The sequence below is a fragment of the Budorcas taxicolor genome, chromosome 3, assembly GCF_023091745.1.
Source record: "Budorcas taxicolor isolate Tak-1 chromosome 3, Takin1.1, whole genome shotgun sequence".
Taxonomy (NCBI): Eukaryota; Metazoa; Chordata; class Mammalia; order Artiodactyla; family Bovidae; genus Budorcas; species Budorcas taxicolor.
In genome coordinates this window covers 41,287,498-41,312,135 of record NC_068912.1, presented here as the reverse complement: position 1 = coordinate 41,312,135, position 24,638 = coordinate 41,287,498, and the positions used below count along the sequence as shown (strand labels likewise).

The following is a 24,638-nucleotide window of genomic DNA, read 5'->3' as shown; positions in this document are numbered from 1 at the left end:
ACTGATTTCCTTTAGGATTGACTGGTCTGATTTCCTTGCAGCCCAAGGGACTCTCAAGAATCTTCTCCAACACCACAGTTCAAAACCACACATTATATTTATTACCATATTAAAAAGCTCAGACTTTGAAAATGAAAATAGCACATTTCTTATTTCACAGTTACAGTGGGTCAGGTATTTGAGAATAGTTTAGCTTTATGGTTCTTTTTGTTTGTTTCCACTGTTAAATAAGACACATTTTAATTAAAAAAAAAAAAAGACTGACATTTTATACATTGCATTTTCTTCAGAAAATCAAAAGCAAAGGATCGTCCATACTTCCTAAAAGTTCATCACTGCAGATTGGAAATACAACTATTGAAAAAATAGCTGAACTTGCACATGAAGTCTATTTCCCCCTTAATTGCCGAAGTCAAGTTTTCTCAGATGTCAATACAGAGTTGAAAGCAGTTGGTAAAACTTTGCAGATTACTTGTGCTTGTTCCAGGCTGTTGCACTGGTAAACCCACAGGCTGTATTCTTGGTTGCTCGCATCTGTGGTCTTCAGAGCCAGAAAGCTCTTTCCTGCCTCGAGACCGTCGTGGAAACACACGATCTGGATGATTAAATACAGAGCGAGCTGACGCAGAACACCATACTGATCTGATGTGGATATCTTTATATAATACTTGGAAATTCCCATAATAAATTCTTCCTCCAGAGGAACAAAGGACAACTTTCCATCTTGCTGGGCAATAACTATATAACTTATCAGGTCCAGTGGCCCTTCGAACTTTTCCCCTCCAAAAGTGTTAGTTTCTCAATGGTACCAACATACTTTATTCGAAGTTCTGCACAGGTGTCTGAATTGTTGCTTTGTCCTGTGTTCTTGGTGGAATCGGTGTTGAGGCTTGCCACGGTGCAGGACCATGACAGTCCCCCAAGGTTAGAGTCTACCAACTTGCTCTTGGTACTGATTTCACTCCTCTGGGAACTGCTACTGCTGTGGTGCTTTTTGCCTTTAAGAAACACCTTCCACCATAGCTTGATGCACAGGTGCTTCCTGCCAAATTGAACGCTATTCTACCATCTTCAAAGGTTCGACAGAGTGTCTGCAAAAGTAGCATCCTTTAACTCCTACACTGTCAATTCTTGACAGAAAAGCAAGGTACCTGGGAAATCCCATGGACAGAAGAGGCTGAAGTGCTCTAGAGTCAGACGCGGCCAACTAGCTGCCCTCTGTGCTCACGACAGCCACTTTGGTTCTAGCTGGATGGTTCTTACTTATGATCTCTCAAGAGATGTTAATCAAGATATTAGCTAGTACTGAAGTCAATTCGACTTAAGTGAGATAGGTTCTGCTTCAGAGATCACTCAATAGTCTGTTGGTTGGCAAGTCTCAAAATGTCCCTGCTCTAAGTTTATTCTTGTGTCTCTGTTGGGCTGCCTCAGAATATACAGCTGATTTCTTCCAGAAGCTTGTGATTTGAAAGAAAGTGAGAAAGCATCCAAATGCCACAATCTTTTTTATAACCTAGTATTATAAATGATGGAATTCCCAGATGGCTCAGTGGTAAAGAATCTGCCTTCCAATGCAAGAAACTTGGATTTGATCCCTGGGTTGGGACGATCCCCTGGAGGAGGAAAGGGCAACCCACTCCAGTATTCTTGCCTGGGAAATCCCATGGACAGAGGAGCCTGGCAAGGTACAGTCCATAGTGTTGCAAAAAATTGTACATGACTGAGCCACTAAGCACACACACATTAGAAATGATGGCCTATCCCTTCTTTCATGTTCTGTTTTTTTTTTTAAGAATTATGAAGTCAAGCTGACACTTAAGGGGAAACTCATTAGGAGACAACAATATCACAAATATTGTTTTGTGATTTTTCTAATCAAGTGATTATAAATCACTTTATAATTGGCAAATTATCTAACAAAGATGGGCAAGTACAGACTACATGAGGAATCAGCAATCTTTAGAAAGCATATTGGGAAGAACTGTTAGTGAAATATCACATCAAAAAGCATACTGAAAGATAAAATTTGGAAAACTGAAAGGTGTCTTTTGCATTGATCTTCATCAGTTGCACATTTCCCAGTAGAAGACCCAAGTGAAATGTTGATAGGTACTTAGAGCTTTTGTAATTTTCAAGGCTTTAAGGAAAAGCAATAAATAATATATAAAGGTTTCCTTTTACCTTGTCAAATACAGTCACACATCAGACATGGATTCATGCTGAAGATTGAGGCTTTGTATTCAGCGAGGCCTCCTCAATTTTATAGAACTCACTCAGGACTGTGAATTTGGTACTAGGTGACTAGATAGTGGGAATTTCAGTAGAGTAGGAAAAAAAAAAAACTGTAAAAAAATTCAGATGTCCAATCAACATATAATTGGTTAATTAGTGTGCATTAGAATTTGAAGTATACTTATGTAGACATTAAAAATAATATTAAATCATTTTATTATTTGCATCCAGTTTTAGGAAGATTAGGTAATAAGAAAGTTAATTTGTTTCACTTAATTTATTTCCTTTAATTTTTTATAACTATTTAAAATATCCTTTCTGTGTTAAAACTCAAACAATTAAATAGAATTGAGTATGTTGAAAATTTATTGAAAAAATAAGAAATTAATTATTCCACTAATTATTATGATTACCCTTATTGATAGATTATCACTTTATTAAAAAAAGAAAAACTTAGAAACTGTTTCTAAAAAAAAAAGTAATATAGTCTTCACAATATTATAGAAAGGGATCTGAATGTTTTTAGTTATCTTTCTACTCAACTGTGTGCCAAACAATTATATTTATTTTTTCAAAGAGAAATGAATTGCAATCCAGTCATAACTGACTCTATATCCAATTATTTATTTAAAAAGAAAAAAGCATTTGTTTTGAATAACTACACCAGTGGAGTTAGATAAATTCGTGGGACAAAAATCTCTGAAACTCTGTGTTGTTGTCAAATTGAAGGATTTTTCAGGTGTTTAGGTTGTAAATAAAATAAACAGAGCAACAAGGCAGTAGACAGAGCTATACTTTGTCATAGACAATGTATGCACAAATCAGCTCAAAACTAGATCTGATCTTAGCATTGTGATTAAAACATGCATTTAGTTTATTTAAACCTTCTGAGCTCTAACTGTTGATATTGGGAATAAATAACAGTACATAATCCAAAGAATGGCTGCAAATATCAAATGTAATACTATATAGATTGTTCTATTATTTTAATTGATTTTTCATTAAAGTATAGTTAATTTGCAGTATTGTATTAGTTTCTGGTATACAGAAAAGTGACTCAGTTATACACAAACATGCATTATTTTTGTATCCTTTCCATTATGATTTACCCCAGGTTATTGAATATAGTTCCCTGTGCTATCTAGTAGGACCTTGTTGCTTATCCTGCAAGGCTTATTACAAACAACTGGCCTACTATGTGGTTGATGATAAAACATGAGCTTTTCTGTTTTTTATTATTAGCAGTATGAAAATTGAAACTTGAAACAATTAGTAAACAGTTAGCTTTGTCTATTTTTAATTCTGCATTCTCAGATTCAGCCAACTACAGATCATGTACAACGCTTGTGATCTACAGTTGGTTAAATCTGCAGATACGTAATCCACAGATATGAATGATTAGCTATGGGACTTAAACATCCCCGGATTTGGGTATCCACAGCAAGTCCTAGAGCCAGTTTACCAATACTGAGAGACAACAGTCATTTTACAAGTAGTGATAAACGTTGCTTAGAAAATTTTATAGAGATTGATCCTGTATCAAACAACAAAGACCTTATCAATTTATTATCAATTTATTAAGTAAAAGACAGAAAAGAAATGGTATTAAATCCACAACTGTATAAAAAATGAATATTGTAAAAATGGAACTTATTAGAATTAAATCTTTTGCTCTATAAAAGATCTTATTGAAAGAATTTTAAAAAAAAGCTAGAGACTGGGCAAAATATTTTTCAATCCTATATCTGCTGAAAGACTCATATTTAAAAATATTTAAAGAGCATTCAAAACTCAACAGAAAAACAAAAGTAAACAATCCAATTACAAAATTATCAAAGGACATGAACAGATGTTTTACCAAAGAAGTATAGATGGGAAATAAGCATATATAAACAGATATTGAATAACATTACCTTTCAGGGAAAGGCTAAGTTAAAAACAGGAAGAGCTAGTACTATACATCTATCAGAATGACTAAAAATAAAAATAAAATAGCTGTAATATCAAATACTTACAAGGTTTCAGGAAAATTGGATTTCTTACATGTTGTGTGTGAGGATGTAAAAATGATACAGTCATTCTGGAAGGTATTTTCACTCTGGAAAATAGGTTTCATAGACACACACATGCATACACATATAAAGCATGCTCTTGCCTTACGACCCACCAGATGCACTCGGGTGTTTATCCAGAAAGCAAAAACTTTTACCCACACAAAAACTTGTAGATAGTTGTTTATACCAGCCTTATTTGTAATAGCCAGAAACTGGAAACAACCAAAATGTCCCTCAGTGGGTGAATGATTTAACAAATAGTGGTATTTTTATTGCCATGGAATACTACTCAGGAATAAAAACAAGTGAATTATTGGTATAAACAACAACTTGTATGTATCTCAAGGCTATTATGTTGAGCAAAAAAGCCAGTGTCAAAAGGCTGCAAACTACTATATAATTCCATTGACATGAATTTTTAAAATCATAACAGTACAGAGATAAAAAACATGTGTGGTTTCCAGGGACTGAGGATAGTAAGGATGGGATTTGACAGATAAAGAGGTACCATGAGGTGACCCTTATGCTGATGCAGTGGCTATGTATCTTGATTGCTGTGGTGATTACATGAATCTGCACATATAATAAAATGGCATAGAACTATATGTGCCAATTGTACCAATGTCAGTTTCTTAGTTTTGATACTGTACTATATTTATGTAAGGTATAACCATTGGAGGAGCCAGGATAAAGTTCACACTGAACCTCACTATACTATCTTTGCAACTTCCTGTGAATCTATAATTATTTCAAGATTATTTGTTAAGTGGGTTAAAAAGATAGGCATCTCAATTCATCAGTTCCTCAAAAATGTCATCAAAGAACTTTGTCAAAATGATCCTGAAAAAGTCCTTCTAAAGAACAGGCTAATGATGAAAGTACTTCTTCAAACTTTTAGTTTATCACACATGAAAAATTAGAAACTATAAAAATGTAATATGAATTTGACTAGTGGTTAGTGTTATTGTAGCATGTTAAACTATTTATTATTTGATTAATCTACAATTCAATTTTAGAGGGTACTCAAACTGCACTGAGTCCTACAATATTAATCTTTCAGGCAGACTGATAGGCATCTTTCTCAAAATAATTTTATTACTACAATTTTATGTGTAACTAGAAAATTCAAGATGCTATATAATATTTTTCCTACATCAGTGAGCAACTATGTCACACTTGTGAACTTTAATCTAGGTTTGATCTGCTCCAAAGTCTCTGTTATTTCCAATGTAGTAAAACTATATTTTCTCTTTTACCCTCCATAAGTATGTTTGTGTTTGTGTGTGTGTGTGTGCACTTCCTCGCTCAGTCATGTCCAACTATGTGATGCTATGGACTGTAGCCCACCAGACTCCTCTGTCCATGGGGATTCTCCAGGCAAGAATACTGGAGTGGGTTGCCATTTCCTCCTCTAGAGGATCTTCCCAACCCAGGGACTTAACCCAGGTCTCTCACATTGCAGGCCTGTTTTACTGTCTGAGCCACCAGCCATTTCTGAAAAAAAAAAGAAAAACTTGGCCATCAATTTCTAACTCAGATTTTCCAACAAATTGTCCCTTTAGCCCATCTCATTGCTTTTGTGTAAAAAGTGGTTTGTCTGACACTCCACAGCTATTCTAGAAACTTAAGGCCATGTAAGGAAGGGCTACAGGACTGATTTCTGTATTAGAGGTTGCTGGTCTTCATAATGGAATGATTAGATCTGATTTACAGTGGAATCAAGGTTTCCCTTGTGGCTCAGCTGGTAAAGAATCTGCCTGCAATATGGGACACCTGGGTTTGATCCCTGGATTGGAAAGATCCCCTGGAGAGGGCAAGGGCTACCCACTCTAGCATTATAGTCCATGGGGTCTCAAGGAGTTGGATATGACTGAGCAACTTTTACATACACAGCGGAATCAAACCTTGCTCTAGGTAACACCCTACAGAGAAGCTGATAATCTGCTGCAGCCCCAAAGCAGCTGTTATTTCTCACTCAGGTGAACTTCTAAACAAATAACTAACTTTGCCCAAAGGGGCCAAGGACTCCTTGGAAGGAGCATAACAATTTCTTAATATTTCTTTTGCTGTCCTCAGTAAAGTCTGCAGAGTGTGAATTGTGTGGCTATTTAAAAACTCCAGGTTGACATCTCCACTTACACTTGAAAAAAAAATTTCTAGTATCCACTGAGAAATTTAGACTGATAAAGTCCATGTATTGGATGTTTGCAATTAGCTTTTTGGTGACTGCCAAGTAGAAGTCAAATCCGGGGTAGCTGACCGCTGACTTAATCTAATTTCCATGCTTTTCAGTGTCTTTGTCCTCTTCCTAGGCCCATCCAAATTCCTCTTTCTGTCATTTTCCCTACTATTCTCTACAGAATCTCTATTCCATGGGAAACAACTCCCACACGTCCTCAGCAGTACTCGCCACCGATCTCTCGTCTTTCACTAGAACCTAAGTTTCCTCTAATATTAGTCTGTTCCTGCATTCATCATGAGTGTTCTCTCTACCATTCTCCACTTAGCTCAAGTGAGGATTGACTTTTCCATAGCTTTCCACTTCTGCTTTCATCCTACGTAAATGTCTTCCATCTTTAAAAGTTCTTGGTACTTGTCTATCCTATCCAGTATCACTCTTCTCCCTCTTCATCTGCCAAGCTTCTAATTTATCCTGTTTAAATCTTGATGATTAGAATCTTCTCTAGCATCTTCTCACATGACTTCACCATATATGTAAATGGCCCATGTATAAACCTTATACAATTTTTTTTTCTGTTTTTACACTGTAGCTCTTTTTCTCTACACTGCTTAAATGACTAATTTCCATCACTCTCCCCTCATTATCATCATCATGACCACATGTTCTGTCTTTCAAATGTACTCTCACTGTTTCCAGCCAAATTTTTTCTCCTGCCTTTTCAGCATATCCAGTTTTCTGTGAATAAATTTAATTCTTGTGATCTCTTCTTTACTTCTTTCATCACTTAATACCATTACCAGCTTAGTCCCTTGTCTTTTTCTTGCAACAATCCAATACATACACTATGGGTAATCAATCCATAAATTTACATGCTCAGTTCCTACAGGGTTATTCATTCAGTATTTAGGTGGAAATCATCCAAATTAGCAGTGTGTTTTTTTTGAAAATATGGCCTCTAAGCTCAACAAGATGTTGTTACTAATTGGAGATCTTTGTACATATCACTGGTTAGCTTCTTCTTGCGTTCCTAAAAGAGCTCCCTCAGAGCTTTGCTGGCATTTTCTTGCTCCCTGATTTACAGTTTTCCTCATTAGGTGGTGACCAAATTGTTCTCATCTAATTTCTTCTAATTTCAGTTGAGACTTGATTCTTCCCTACTATATTAAAGATAAATACAAATGGCAACCCACTCCAGTACTCTTCCTGGGAAAATCTCATGGAGAGAGGAGCCCGGTGGGCTACAGTCCATGGGCTTGCAGAGTCAGACATGACTGAGTGACTAACACTTTCACTCTCACTTTTCACATATATTCTAGTTTGTATTTGTTCTCATCACCTCTGATACTGATCCATCACTTTGATTTCTTCTGTTTTTACACCTTCAACTTCTCTTTCTTTCTCTTCAGAATATTTGTGAAATCATTTTATCATATTCTGTTCCATGTTTATTTTACATATTCTTTTAAATATTTATTTATTGTGCTTCTTTCCAATCCTAACTTCAAAGTAAAAGACTACTTTAACTTTCTTCAGTTTATTTCTCTCCATTTTCAACTAAATACATTGTATTTTATGTTGTTGTTTCTTCATCACTAGTTGAAACTGCCATTTCAAAAGCCATGGTCTAAGCACTAGTGAAGTTAACTTCTTGATTGACCCTTCTTTTATTTTTGTTGACACTTTCTTATCAAGTCTCTCTTTCTCCAACTTCTTTCCAGGTTCCCCATCTTTTGCTCATCTCTTCAACATTTGTATTCAATAAGGACCTCTTTTTCTGTCTTTTTACATTATATTCTTCTTATGATCTCATTCCATTTCTGTGGTTTGAATTGCCACCAGTGGACTGATGACATGAGTAACATTTTTTGTTTTTCTGCTCAAAACTTTAGCCAAAATATGTTTAACCTATTTATCAAAAATTATATCTCCAGAAAGTATAAACAGTGGATGAGAATGGCTTAAGATCCACACTGCCTGAGTTTAGGTCTAGGTTTTGCCATTCACTGCTGTGTATGATTAGACAAGTTGTCTGGTTGTCTGTCAATTTTCTTTACCTAAATTAAAATTAAAGTAATCTCTCATTAATATTGTTGGGAGGATTAAACATTTAGCATTCACATAACACTTAGAATGGTGCCTTTCATGAGGTTTCAACAAATGTTATTTCTTCCTAATGGTTTTAAGGAAGAAGGAAAGGACATATTTGGATTTATGTGTCTATTTATTGTAGGAATACTGTTAAGAGATCTCTAAACTATAATTCTTAGATTTCTATGGACTCACTGGCCTTTTATACTACTCTTCAATTCCCCTGGTATTTGTAAATACCAGCCTTTTTTTGTATCTTTTTTATTGTATTTACAATCCCCCTGGTACTTTTAAATACCAGGCTGGAGTATTTGTAAATACTCCAGTCTCTTCTCAGCAGGCCCCAAATGGCATCATTTACGTTCATGCCCATGATACCAAACCTAGACTTAGTGCCTAACCTAACTGCAGTTTTTACCTTACCCAGAAATATTGTAACCAACCAGTCTGGAATGCTTTATTTTTCACCAATGAGGTAATCTGCCACTTGGGCCCTTTCCACCCCCAGAGAAAAGAAGAAAAACTGCATGATAAAACCCTGGTTGTTCCCATTCCTTCCCCCACAAAAAGATATTCTAGCCTAAAGATAACCCCCTCTCTTTTTTCTTTTGCTAATATTTAGCTCCCATTCCCTACCATTCTTCCTATAAAAAATCTTCCATTTTGTACAGTCCCTCAGCAGGCTCTTCTTGTTGTTAGACAGAATGCTTCCTGGTTCATGAATTTCCTAATAAAGTCAATTAGATCTTCAAATTTATTCAACTGAACTTTTGTTTTTTAACATAATATAGTTCAGTTAAAAGGACCCCTGTAACCCCCTTATTCTTGTCTGGATTCTGAATCTATTGACACTGAAGTGAATTAGGCCTTCTGATACTTTTCATGGACTATTTAAATAGCTATGAACTTGGCTCTCTCCTAATCTGTTTTCTATGTATTGTATTGATTGATATTTTTAAACGCAACACTAATTATGTCACTGTCCTTTAAAGATCTTTTCAAGGCTCCTTACTGCCTTTGGAGTTAGATCAGTCTCTTGCCATGCCGTAGGGTACCACCATGACTGATCATGACTGGTCTCTCCAGCCACTTTTCTCACCAGCTGTTGCTCAAGCTCCATGGAGCACGTATAAGAAATATACAGTCAGGCTGCAGAAAGGGGGACCACTTCCAGGGCCCAAGAGTGAGCTCTTGTCTAACACTCAGAAATTAATTGTCCAAGGAGATAAAGCAAGAGACTCTATTGGGAAGGAATGCCCAGGCAGAGACCATTAGAATGAGGGAACTCAGGAGAACTGTTCTGCCACCTGGCTTGCAGTCTCAGGTTTTATGAAAATGAGGTTAGTTTCTGGGTCATCTCTGGCCAATCATTCTGACTCAGCATCCTTCATGGTGGCACATGCATTGCTCAGCCAAGAGGGATTCCAGGGAGGATGATTTTGGGAGATTGGTAGGGGATACGGACTGGTGTCTCCTCTCTCCTTTTGACTTTCCCCAAATTCTTCCAGGTGATGGTGACTTGTTAGTTCCACTTTTGTTACCAAGACCTCTTCTTACAAGATAACCCATGCAAATGGCCACTGTAGGGTCTGACCATGGTGGACAGTTTTGGTCAAAGGCCCCCTTAACCGACTGAAATATTCTGACCTCCCTCTCTCATGTTTCTTCACTTCCAGATTTTCCCAGCTTTAGCAAGTCTCCTTGCTAATGGATCACCTCTTCCTAGTCCAGATTAGGTGCCACTCCTATGGCTCATTGGCATACCTCTAGCTTACCACTTGGGCTTTCCAGGTGGCACTAGTGGTAAAGTACCTACCTGCCAATTCAGGAGACACAATGAGACACGGGTTCAATCCCTGGGTCAAGAAGATCCCCTGGAGAAGGGAATGGCAAATCACCCTAGTATTCTTGCCTGGAGAATCCCATGGACAGAGGAGCCTGGTAGGCTATTGTCCATGGGTTGCCAAGAGTCAGACATGACCGAGTGACAGAGCATACACACACACATATCCCCATGAAACTTCAGACCTTCAGTATCTGCCTTTAACCTTTGCATCTCTAGTACCAAATGCAGAGCTTAGAACATAGTGTTGTATAAATTTCTGTGTGAAGAATGCAACTGAACTAACTATATCTTATTATAAAACTTTATTTTTTACTCTTAATATTTCCTGGAACCTAACCACAACAGCAGAAAATCATCTATATAAAAGGTCATTCTTCTATAAACTCTAAAAAATCTGACAGTTTTTTTTTTTTTTTGGTCTTATAGATAAAAGCAAGTATTCTCAATTCTTTTCAGTTCAGTCGCTCAGTCATATCTGACTCTTTGCAGTCCCATGGACTGCAATACACCAGGCCTCCCTGTCCATCACCAACTCCCAGAATTTACTCAAACTCATGTCCATTGAGTCATTGATGCCATCTAACCATCTCATCCTCTGTTGTCCCCTTCTCCTCCCATCTTCAATCTTTCCCAGCATCAGGGTCTTTTCAAATAAGTCAGTCCTTCACATCAAGTGGCCAAAGTATTGAAGTTTCTGCTTCAACATCAGTCTTTCCAATGAACGTTCAGGACTGAACTCCTTTAGGATGGACTGACTGGCTCTCTTTGCAGTCCAAGGGACTCTCAAGAGTCTTCTCCAACACCATAGTTCAAAAGCATCAGCTCTCCAGCTCTCAGCTTTCTTTATAGTTCAACTCTCACATCCATACATGACTACTGGAAAAACAATAGCCTTGACTAGTTGGACCTTTTTTGGCAAAGTAATGTCTCTGCTTTTTAATATGCTGTCCAGGTTGGTCATAACTTTTCTTCCAAAGAGTGTCTTTCTTTCATGGCTGCAGTCACCATCTGCAGTTATTTTGGAGCACTCCCCCCAAAATAAAGTTTGTGACTGTTCCCACATCCAAGGTCAGGAGTGGTGCCTGCACTTTGTTGGAGTAGCCATGTGGAGATACCCCACATCCAAGGTCAGAGAAACCCCAGTAAGAAAGTAGGCACTGGAGCAGCTATGAGGAGATACCTCATGTTCAAGGGCAAAGGAGAAGCCCCAGCAAGATGGTAGGAGCAGTGAATTCACGTTTAAAATCAAACCCCGTTCCTGCCAGAGAAGCCCAGAGAGCTCAAACAAACTTTGTGTGCACCAGGACCCAGGAACCCCACAGAGACTGAGACAGAACTGTGTTTGAGAGTCTCTTGCTGAGGTATGGGTCAGCAGTGGTCAGCCACAGGGGCAGGGGCTCTGGGTGTGGGTATTGCATAAGTCTTCTTGGAGTAGATTACCATTAACCCCACCATAGAGCTGCCAGAACTTACATAGGATTGGGAAATTGACTCTTGCAAAGCACAACAGAATGTTGTGCACCAGAACCCAGGAGAAAGGAACAGTGACCCCACAGGAGACTTGCCTGTGGGTGTCTGGGAGTCTCTGGTGAAGGCAGGGGTCAGTGGTGACCTGCTGCAGGGTTGGGGGCATGGACTGTAGCAGTACATGCACGAGATCTTTTGAGGAAGGTCACCATTATCTTCATTACCTCCACCATAGTTTCACCCCAGGAAAATAGCAGGGAGGGAACACAGCTCCACCTATGAACTCCTTATTGCCAAATTCAGACTCAAATTGAAGAAATTAGGGAAAACCATTAGACCATTCAGGTATGACCTAAATCAAATCCCTAATGATTATACGGTGGAAGTGAGAAATAGATTTAAGGGACTGGACCTGATAGACAGAGTACCTGATGAACTATGGATGGAGGTTCATAACATTGTACTGGAGACAGGGATCAAGACCATTCCAAAGAAAAAGAAATGCAAAAAAGCAAAATGGCTGTCTGAGGAGGCCTTACAATTAGCTGTGAAAAGAAAAGAAGCCAAAAACAAAGGAGAAAAGGAAATATATAAGCATCTGAATGCAGAGTTCCAAAGAATAGCAAGGAGAGATAAGAAAGCCTTCCTCAGTGATCAGTGCAAAGAAATAGAGGAAAAATATAAAATAAGAAAGACTCAAAATCTCTTCCAGAAAATTAGAGATACCAAGGGAACATTTTATGCAAAGATGGGCTCAATAAAGGACAAAAATGGTATAGACCTAACAAAAGCAGAAGATATTAAGAAGAGGTGGCAAGAATACACAGAAGAACTGTATAAAAGACATCCTGACAACCCAAATAATCATGATGGTGTGATCACTCACACTCACCTAGAGCCAGACATCCTGGAAAGTGAAGTCAAGTGGGCCTTAGGAAGCATCACTATGAACAAAGCTAGAGGAGGTGATGGAATTGAAGTTGAGCTATTTCAGTTCCTAAAAGATGAGGCTATGAAAGTGCTGCACTCAATATGCCAGCAAATTTGGAAAACTCAGCAGTGGCCACAGGACTGGAAGAGGTCAGTTTTCATTCCAATCCCTAAGAAAGGCAATGCCAAAGAATGTTCAAACTACTGCACAATTGCACTCATCTCACATGCTAGTAAAGTAATGCTCAAAATTCTCCAAGCCAGGCTTCAACAATACATGAACCATGAACTTCCAGATGTTCAAGCTAGTTTTAGAAAAGGCAGAAGAACCAGAGATCAAACTGCCAACATCTGCTGGATCATCGAAAAGGCAAGAGAGTTCCAGAAAAACACCTGAAACTTCTGCTTTATTGACTTTATTGACTATAAAACCTTAGACTGTATGGATCACAATAAACTGTGGAAAATTCTTTAAGAGAAGGGAATACCAGATCACCTGACCTGCCTCTTAAGAAACCTATATGCAGGTCAGGAAGCAGCAGTTAGAACTGGACATGGAACAACAGACTGGTTCCAAATAGAAGGAGTACGTCAAGGCTGTGTATCGTCACCCTGCTTATTTAACTTATATGCCGAGTATATCATGAGAAACACTGAGGTGTATGAAGACCAAGCTGGAATCAACACTGCTGGGAGAAAAATATCAATAACCTCAGATATGCAGATAATACCACCATTATGGCAGAAAGTAAAGAGGAACTAAAAACCTTCTTGATGAAAGTGAAAGAGGAGAGTGAAAAAGTTGGCTTAAAGCTCAACATTCAGAAAATTAAGATCATGGGATCTGGTCCCGTTACTTCATGGCGAATAGATGTGGAAACAGTAGAAACACGGATTCTAAATGAGTATTATGCTATCTTTTCCTAAACTGACCTCAGCTCTTCATATTTGTGACCACTTTAATTTCTCAGTGAAGACTAATAGTAGTATTTATGTCTGTTAATGAACAGAATGGAAGAGAGATTTGGACTACAAGGAAAATATTTTAGCAAACTACAGATTATAATGGTGATGGTTTCTTTATATGCTAATTAATTTCCCTATTCAGTTAGGCTGCTAGGGATGTTCTTGGCTCTGAACTGCCCACCCCTTTTTCCCAATCTCTGTGACTTCTAAACTTTCTTCATGAAATATTCACAATTACAAGCGACACATGAATCTCAGAACTTAATATTAAGGAAAAGGTGTCATATACAAAATAGAATATTCTGTATAATTCCATTGACAGGAGGTACAAAGTAGACAAAGCTAATGTATGCTCTTAGACATGAGGATGGCGGTTACTTTAAAACCCAGTGACAGGAAAGGAACACAAGGAGCACATCTGGAGGAAATGTTCTATTTCATGATTAAGGTGCTGGTTACGTGGATGTGTTTAGTTGTGAAAATTCACTATAGCTTAAAAAACTGCAACAGTTTTTATGAGGAAATGGTTATTATTATTTCCATTTGTAGATAGGGCATCTGAGGTTCTGAGAGGCTGATGACTTGGTTGAGGTTGTACATTCCATCAGTGGCAGACCTGAGTTTAAATCTAGGCTACCTGCCTCCAGTGTCCAAGTGCATAACCATTCTGAGGAGTGATATCTGCATGGAAATTGTGACTTACATAGGACTCAATACAGGAGTATAATATCAGGCCTTTCAAATAATTTATGATACTGTAGCAGCCTTTTCTGTGTCTTTTATATTCAGTTTTTAATGGAAGCATTTTACTTAGATTTGAAATTTGGAGTTTAATATGAGATATCAATGAATCAGAAAGACTGAATTCTAACTAGCTCATATTTTTGTACCATAAAAAGAAGGCTTTTTAATGTATAAATCAGAATCATGACACAAAACTAAAATATGTAAAAATATGTCACCCACTTTTATTATTTTTGAAAAACCTTCACTTGAATGATTTGTGTCTTCAGCATCAACTTTGATGAGTTTTGTCACTATATGAGTATAATGTACATTTTGTTCATAAAATAATCAAAATATAACTATAGAAAGAAGATTTATCATTACTCTGAGGACATAGTTTTTGATAAACACCCAAGTAGATTGTGTGTTAATAACTTGAACTAGAAATAAGTTATTGAATCATTTTGATTGCTATATAAGTATATATGGCATAATACATTACATATATATTTTACAAATAGAGAAAATACCAATGTAATCACTGGTATAAAATAATTGTCATAGATTAATATATAATTTCTTCTGAGTGAGTTAACTTTTTCTCATTAAGATGGGAAGTGAAATGTTTTATCAAAGTGCACATAGAATAAGTCCTTTTGACTTCCTTGAAAAAAAACCTTTGATAAAATTTCACATGACAGGATGATGAATAAGCTGAAAGCTTCAAAAACTCTAGGCATTTTATCCAAAACACTAAAACAAGCTAAAAGGGATAATGGAGATTACTTTAAAAGTGGCTTATGGCCACATTCTTTGGTAAGTGTTAAGTGGGGTTTTATAAGGTCACTTTATTGAACTCCACTACTTTAAAGACATAGAAACACATATTTTTAAAGCATAAAACTAGAAGAAACTATTATGCATCACTGTGATATATTTAATAAAGCCAACAATTTTTAATTGAGGCCAGAAAGTAATATTGTCATGAATACATTCAAATTATAAATTTACTTTTCATTAAATTTAGAATTATCACATGGGCTTTATGTGATATTACCTTTAGTATATATTTTAAGGTATCACTTTATTTTTTATCAAATATTTATAGAAGATAGGTCTATATAAGTATCATTGGTTAGAATGAAATTGCATTAAAATTCAGCATGAAAATGAGCTATCAAAGGGATATTGAATTAAATTAATTTTCACCCTATTTTTCTCCCTGAATCTCATAAGAGGTATCAAAGTATAAAACAAAAAAGGGAAATTCCATTTTCTATCAAACTGGGTTATGGTTACAATTCCAAAACACAGTATGAGAAACAGCCCTTCCAGGAAACACTAAAATGTGGAACAAATAGAAGGAGGATGTGATGACATACAAATCAACTCTCCAGAAGTGCCACTTACCTGAAGTGACTACTCCCTGAGAACATTACCATACAAAGTATAAAATAGCCACAGTTCAGTTCAGTCGCTCAGTCGTGTCCAACTCTTTGCGACCCCATGAATTGCAGCACACCAGGCCTCCCTGTCCATCACCATCTCCTGGAGTTCACTCAGACTCACGTCCATTGAGTAAGTGATGCCATCCAGCCATCTCATCTTCTGTCGACCCCTTCTCCTCCTGCCCACAATCCCTCCCAGCAGCAGAGTCTTTTCCAATGAGTCAACTCTTCACATGAGGTGGCCAAACTATTGGAGTTTCAGCTTCATCATTGTTCCTTTCAAAGAAATCCCAGGGCTGATCTCCTTCAGAATGGACTGGTTGGATCTCCTTGCAGTCCAAGGGACTCTCAAGAGTCTTCTCCAACACCACAGTTCAAACGTATCAATTCTTTGGTGCTCAGCCTTCTTCACAGTCCAACTCTCACATCCATACATGACCACAGGAAAAACCATAGCCTTGACTAGACGGACCATAGTTGGCAAAGTAATGTCTCTGCTTTTGAATATACTTTCTAGGTTGGTCATAGAGTAAGCGTCTTTTAATTTCATGGCTGCAGTCACCATCTGCAGTGATTTTGGAGCCTCAAAAAATAAAGTCTGAGACTGTTTCCACTGTTTCCCCATCTATTTCCCATGAAATGATGGGACCAGATGCCATGATCTTTGTTTTCTGAATGTTGAGCTTTAAGCCAACTTTTTCACTCTCCACTTTCACTTTCATCAAGAGGCTTTTTAGTTCCTCTTCACTTTCTGCCATAAGGGTGATGTCATCTGCATATCTGAGGTTATTGAGATTTCTCCCGGCAATCTTGATTCCAGCTTGTGCTTCTTCCAGCCCAGCGTTTCTCATGATGTACTCTGCATAGAAGTTAAATAAGCAGGGTGACAATATACAGCCTTGACGTACTCCTTTTCCTATTTGGAACCAGTCTGTTGTCCCATGTCCAGTTCTAACTGTTGCTTCCTGACCTGCATATAGGTTTCTCAAGAGGCAGGTCACAGGGAGGCCAATAATTGAGAAAGACATTTCCCCCGAATGACAAAGGAATAGACACTAATAGAAAGGGACATGTTGACTTGCTACCTTTATTTAAAAACTGTTTGAACTATTTTAAGAAATGTCATTTAATCTGAGAAGAAAAAGAAAAAGTAACTGATGAAAAATGAAAAAGTAGTAGAGAATAAAAAGTCACCAATGGAGAAAATGTTTAAACTATGATTTCTGTAAGAACAGGCTTACATGTTCTCCAAGTAAACTGAATAGTAAACTGATGTCTTTCAAGATCCTTTAGCAGTGTTCTGACCAAGCCAAGGCTTCCTCAAGCTTCCCAAAATGAGGCTGCAACCTTGTGTGTTTGCTGCATTGTGATTTAAGGAAGACTGGTAGTTATGTTCAAAAAGACCCCTTTAGGGCAAAACTTGAACTGTGTAAATATGAAAATCATTAAGTTTTAATCAATGATCTAACTAAATTTGAACAGGTTAATCTGTAAATATGATTGACTATTAATAATCTGGATAACTATACCAGTTCATTTATACCCAGCTGACTCAGAGTTCGCAGGATAAAAAGAATAGCTGAAAGGCCCAATGAGTGTTAAGAAAAAAATATAAGATAAACAGATACTGGAAAAAGTATTTGGCAAAATTTAGCACTCTTTCAAGATGAAATTTGACAAATTAAGAATGGAAAAGAATTTTATTGACCTGATAAAAGGTACTTATGAATACCTCACAGTGAACATCATATTTAACAATAAAGGCTAAAGCTTTGCCATGAAGATAAGAAATAAAACAAGGATATTTGTTCTCACCATTTCTAATTAACATTTTTCTTGATATGATAGCCAGGGAAATTATGCAGATAACATGCTCTTGTAAGTAGAACAATAAACAAAATAAACACAAAGACACCTATGCTGAGGTACATCAAAATCAAATTTAAGGTGAAGAAAAAGAAAACAGAAAAAGGAAAATGACACATTACATACAAAATAATAGGGATATGATCAAAGACTGATCTCTCATCATGTAACTTCATAGGAAGCTGGAGAAGCATGTTTCTATCATTTTGATAGAAATGAAAATAACAAGTGCTTAACTCAGAATTATATCTTCAGCAAAAATATAACTCGAGATGAAATATGGCATTTTTAGAGAAAGGAAAGTAGCCAGAGGACCTGTGCTTTAAAAAAAAAAAAAAAAAAAAAAAAAAAAATCCGAGGAAATTGCTTTAGGATAAGGCAAAGTTGTATCTAATGGAAAAAGAAACCCTCTGAAGAAAATAAAAAAGCACTGGAAATAGTACCTGGGTGAAGGCACAGGATTATATATTTTTTGCCATTGTCCCTCTTAATTAATTAACAAAACTGTTTAAAGCTAAAATCATAACATCATCTTGTGGAGTTTGTGATATATTTAGATGTACTACATGTAACTGTAACATAAAGGGTGAGTGACTATATGAGACTGTAAATTTACTAGATGTCTATATTTTATGTGAAGGATTACTTTATTTCCTGTAAGTAGACTGCGAAAAGCTTAAGATGTCAATTTTAATCTCTAGAACAAAAATTATAACACCAACATAAAAATTAAACTGGACCTCTAAATATACTCAAGGCAAAAAAGACAGAAAAAAGATGAGTGAAAAAACAGAGACAGAAAAGTAGAGCTTCAAAATTCTGAAGTCAGTAATTAACAGACGTAAAAGAAAAAATAGAGACCACCTCAATCATAGTTGGAAGTTTTAACAACTTTGTCAGAAATTCACAAAAGAATTGGATAAAAAAATTAGCAAAGATATAGATCTTAAGAACACTATGAATTACCTTAATATTATACTTACAGAACACTACCTCAAAATGCTTTTCAAGTGTTCACAATTACAAAGATGGGCTACAATCAACACCTTAAAAGTGTCTAAATTAATTTTTAAGTACTGAAATAATACAGAGTATGTTCCTTTACCACAGTAGAATTAGAAATGTAAAAAGTGAGATAACAAGCAAATGCTCAAATATATGGAAATTTAATGAAATACATAAATTTTCATTGGGTAAAAGAATATACAAAATATTTTGAACTCTATATTAACCTATATTTATTGTAGTAAACTTGCACTATTTGCCTATTTAACTTTTTTTAATGACATATTTCACTACACAGGAAATCTGATCTCTCTTTACCAGTTACCCTCCAGTCTTACCTTTCTCTCTCACACAAAAACGTATTCACAGTCAAATCACTGAGTAGATACACAGTTCAGCTGGTTAGACTATGTGTGACCAGTGACAAAGACCATATGAACTTTCTGTTAAGTAGGGCTGTTGTGTTAAAAATTCATATTCCCAGATGGACTAATCAAGAAAATTTACAACTTTATCTTTCCACTAACGAAATTCTTGAAGTAGTCGACCCAAGAAAAACCTTAATGTAATGCACACTTCAACTTACATCCTAACCCTTTCAAATCAGAAACAAGCATAAGACAGATAGGATATTAGTGCAGGATCTAATATTTGTTCATAAATTGATGAAATATATAAGTAAAATGACATTCTTAGAAAAAAAAAAAAACAGATAAAACTGTTTCACAGTTTCCAGATAAGTTATTTTAGTTAGAGTGATTAACCTTCAGGAGAACATCTACATTCTTCTTTCCAAATATTCCAAAATATTAAGTAGGGATTGAATATATATTTCTACAAAACTGATTATTTTTTTCAATGGATGTTACTAAGACTTTTGAAAAACAGTGTGCTGTAATAAAATTTGTTCATTTACAAAGAATCATGGAATGATAGAAGAAGCAGAATCATTAATTGTAGAAATCTGTAATTAAATCATGCTTCTATTGTTTTACCTGCTGTAGATGATTATACCAACATCTTATGGTTCTTGTGCTTCATACTTCCACATGTAGTTAAAAGTGTAACTTCTCTCCCCCTTTCCTTTCAGAATACTGTACTGGTGTATCTGTAAATGGGAGAGATAATAACAGCTGCCTTATTTAATAATGACACAGGGGAAAAAATTACTTGAGCTCCAGAAATATTCAAAATATACAGGAGAGATGGATATCTCAGGTTACCGAAAGAATTAATTAAAATAACATTTTAATTAACCTGGAATATAATAATAAATACCATATATTCAATTGACAAATCAACAAATAGTTATTTGGTGGTTCTTATGTGGCATATATATATATATATATATATATATATATATAATTGTTGAAGATAGAGAATTACACAGAAGGAAGAAGTTTCCTTCCCTCGTGTCCCTGACCCATGAGTGTTCCTGACCTCATATCAATGGGTTTGTAAACAAATGAGCAATACCTCTAAGTGTAATGGCAGGTCATGTTAGGAGTGATAAATAAGAATAAAACAGTATGTTGTTTAGAACTTTGAGGGAAAGCCTTTCTCAAGAGGTGCAGAAACTGAATGTCATGAAGAAATAAATCATAAAAGTGTTGGGGGATGCACACACTGGCCAAACAGAAGAAACAGCAACTGCAAAGCCTCAGGGAGTAATCAGGGAATTTTCAAGAAACAGTGAGGAAAACAGTATGATTAGAGCACAGGAAATAAAGGATAATACCAGAAAAGCATTTGCTATTGTTGTTCAGTCACTCAGTTGTGTCCAACTCTTTGTGACACCATGAACTGTAACCCACCAGGGTTCTCTGTCCTTTACTGTCTTCCAGAGTTTGCTCAAACTCATGTCCATTGAATTGGTGATGCTTTCTAACCATCTCATCTTCCACTGCCTACTTCTCCTGTTGCCCTCAGCAAGGCATAGACATCACATAATTCCTTGTACACTATAATGATTACTTAAGATTTGTTCTAAATATGATTAGAAACCTACTTGATGATTTTGAACAGAAAAATGTCACAATTTCGAAAATGGATACTCTGGCTCCTCCTTTATAATATATTCTAGAAGTTGTTTAGGGAGTGATCAATTGACATTATCCCAGTAGAGATGATGACTTTCACTAAGGTGGATTCTGGGCAAGCAGTGACTTATAGTTGCATTTGGAATATATTTTGATTGTAGAGTCAACAGGATCTGAAGATTAGTCAGATGTGGGATACTGCTCTTGAGCAAATGAGTGAATGTTCGTGTCACTTACTGATAGAATAATACTGGAGTTAAAGGCAGATATTAGTGAAACAGTTACACTTTTGTAACATTGAGCTTGAATTTTTTATTTGCCAAGTGAAATGTCACATAAGCTATTGAATATATCAATCTGAAATTCAAGAGTGAGGTCAGGGATGGTTACATACATTTGGGATTCATTAGTGCTGAAAGAGTATTTAAAGCCATGATAATAGATGAAGTCACACATAGAATAAGCATAAATGGGGGGCAGAGAGGATAACAGACCTAGCATTAAGGCTTTCTAAACAGAAAAATGTGTTAAAATTTGTGATTTGGACTTATTTTTGTGAAAACAAAACATTCTTTGAGCATAGGTAGAAGGATCTAGTACGATAGGAAGAAAAACCAGAGAGCATTGTCTTGAAAATTCATCAAGTATTTTAGACAGAGTAATAAGCTCTGAGGAATTAGGCTAAATAAATAATATGAGGACTATAAATTAACTATCATTTGGCTATATAGCAGTACTTGGTAAGTTTCATTAGAATTTTTCAAAAGAGTAATGGGGATAAAATCAATGAATTAATAAATTTACCAAATTGTGTTATGTGGGATTTACCTTAGCATTGGTTCTAGTAGCCCCTGGTTGCCTTAATCGATTCAATGCATTCCATTTCCCTAGCCATAGTGAATTAATCCAGGAAGAGAAAGCAAGCTATTCAAGTGAAAAGATAAGCAAGGTGACATTATTCCAATTTCTGTGAAAAATCATCTGTGTCTCTCACTCTCAGCATTGTGCTGTGACGATTTGAGAACTGCTGCAATTTTTTATGCAATGAGGAACATCTTGAAATCACCATGTGGACAGGATATTGTTGTGAATATGTGGTTGGGGAACAAGGAGATGCCACATGTATTCTGAAGAGTAAAGCTGTGTTAAGGAAGCAGAGGTGAAAGATGGGGAGAAACAGCCCTTGTTATACCATTTGAACTACCAGAGAAAGTTGTGTCTAATGATTCTACATCTGAGCTATCACTTCTGAGTGTCAGAAAGTTCTTTCTTGCTTTAAGTTATTTGAATTTGCCTTAACAATATTAGCAACACCAAAAACTTAACTGTTATAAGAATCTTGTTCTTCTTTTCATTGACTCAAACCCAAGAGGGTGTTAATATAGTTTTCACTAAATAAATGACAAATTTGAATTGGCTAGCAGGAAAATTTAAGATGTCATACCATGTAAAATTAATACCAGTTTCTGTGGATTAAAATGTAAAAATTGTATGTACTGAAATCAATCAAATGTGATATATTGTCAACACTTGTCATATATTTAAAGATATTTATCACTATAGTCATTTAACAGAAAAAAAATATTTCCCAAAGCTTTAATAGCTCAAAAACCATAGGGATGACCAGTAGTCACTTGGGAAAATGAGTGATTTCATGAGCTGTATCTTTTTTTATCTTTCTCCTTAGCAAACTAGATCAGGAGCTGGAAAAGGAACACTGAAAAGGAGGAAAGGAGAATTAGGAAACTGCTTAAATTAATTGAGTCAGCTATGCACTTTTAAAAATATCCTTCTATCAAATGAAAGGGCTTCCTTAGTGTCTCAGACAGGAAAGAATCTGCTTGCCATGTGGGAGACCTGGGTTCGATCCCTGGGTTGGGAAGATCCCCTAGAGAAGGGTATGGCAACCCACTCCAGTATTTTTGCCTGGAGAATCCCCATGGATTGAGCCAGGTGGGCTACACTACATGGGATCACAAAGAGTCAGACACGACTGAGCAACTAAGCACATCAAATGAAATAGGTAAGTTTCAGTTATACCTTACTGTAAACTGTACTAATATAAACTGGGACAAAATGATTCAGATAATATGCATCTGAAAGAGCATAGATCAAATGTGCAAGTTTTATCAGCAAAAAAAAGTGGATGGAAAAATTAGGAGCAAAAGAAAGGCATAGAAAATTTGGTAACTGAATGTGTCTTGGAGAATGGCTATGTACTATCACAAGTCAAGTAATTACCAGCTGGTAAAGGCTGAGCGCTGAAGAATTGATGCTTTTGAACTGTGGTGTTGGAGAAGACTCTTGAGGGTCCCTTGGACTGCAAGGAGATCCAACCAGTCCATTCTGAAGGAGATAACCCTGGGATTTTTTGGAAGGAATGATTCTAAACCTGAAACTCCAGCACTTTGGCCACCTCATGCGAAGAGTTGACTCACTGGAAAAGACTCTGATGCTGGGAGGGATTGGGGGCAGGAGGAGAAGGGGATGACAGAGGATGAGATGGCTGGGTGGCATCAATGACTCGATGGACGTGAGTCTGAGTGAACTCTGGGAGTTAGTGATAGACAGGGAGGCCTGGCGTGCTGCGATTCATGGGGTCACAAAGAGTCGGACATGACTGAGCGACTGAACTGAACTGAACTGAACTGAATCTTTGGTATGGAAAGATATTTTGCTTGGCTAGTTTAAACTAAATCAATGTTAAAAAACTAAATAGTGTCTACTTCCATTGGGATGGGAAGGATGTGAAAGATCTTTACAGTAACGGAAAATATAGAGAAATGAAATAAAATTTATCCATTTGTATAGGAAAGAGGAATAAAGCATTTTGAACACAGTCTGAGTTGGCATTGATACATGGGTACTTGCATCATCATAGTCCTTTAGTTTATAGTTGCAGCAGATGTAGACAATGGTATGAATGAATTTGTGTTTAAAATTCTCAACAGTGAATCAAGTGACTGCATAGAACTACCTGGTCATCAGAGTCACATAATTGGCTGCTAGAGTAATCCCTCCATAGAGTTCTTGGCCTATAGTGCTATCTTCCTCATCATGTTTTAGCATCTGAAACTAGCAACCCTCCACTCCTGACCAGGATAGTAAATTATATATATATATAATTTCAGGGGAGCTGTAGAGATTAAGCCACCCTTAATGATCTAAAGGATTCAGGGAGATAGTCCTTATCACTCTTCATATATACATTAAATTTACTAGTCTTGTCCCTCAGAAACTGAATGTGTCTTGGAGAATGACTATGCACTATCACAAGTCATTAGAAGCTTTATCTTCCACCTTGTCAGATAGCATGTCATTGTTAGAGTCAGCTAACAAAGCCTGCAGAGTATCAGCCTCCTCTTGTTGCCCAGTATCTTGCATCCTCTACCAAAATAATGCACAGAGATCTGAATTATTTAGTCAGACTACGGAACAGCACATTGATCCCATATATTAATGATAGCATCATGACCCAGAAAGGCAGTCAAGAGTGCCTAGTATGCTAGAGATCATGGTAAGCAAGATACGCACTAGAGGGTAGGTGATAAATACTGTAAGAATCAAAGACTGCACTTCAGTAATGTTTTCAGAGGTTCAGGTATCACGAATGTGCCAGTAAATCCCAATCTAAAGTAAGAGACAATTACTGCTTCTTGTAACCACTGCTATGAAGAAGGAAACACAATCTTAGTAGACCTCTGTATTCTGGAGACAATTTACCCCACACTTAAGAATATTGTTCTTCCAGTACCCTGGGTGATACAGAACAATGCAACATTTGGCAAT

The 24,638-nt window shown here is 36.5% G+C and overlaps 1 pseudogene; it reads right to left on the bottom strand.

Moving 5' to 3' along the window:
• Positions 1-412: 412 nt before the first annotated feature.
• LOC128045552 (integrin beta-1-binding protein 1-like) lies at positions 413-24,233 on the bottom strand (annotated as a pseudogene).
• Between the last annotated feature and the right edge of the window lie 405 nt (positions 24,234-24,638).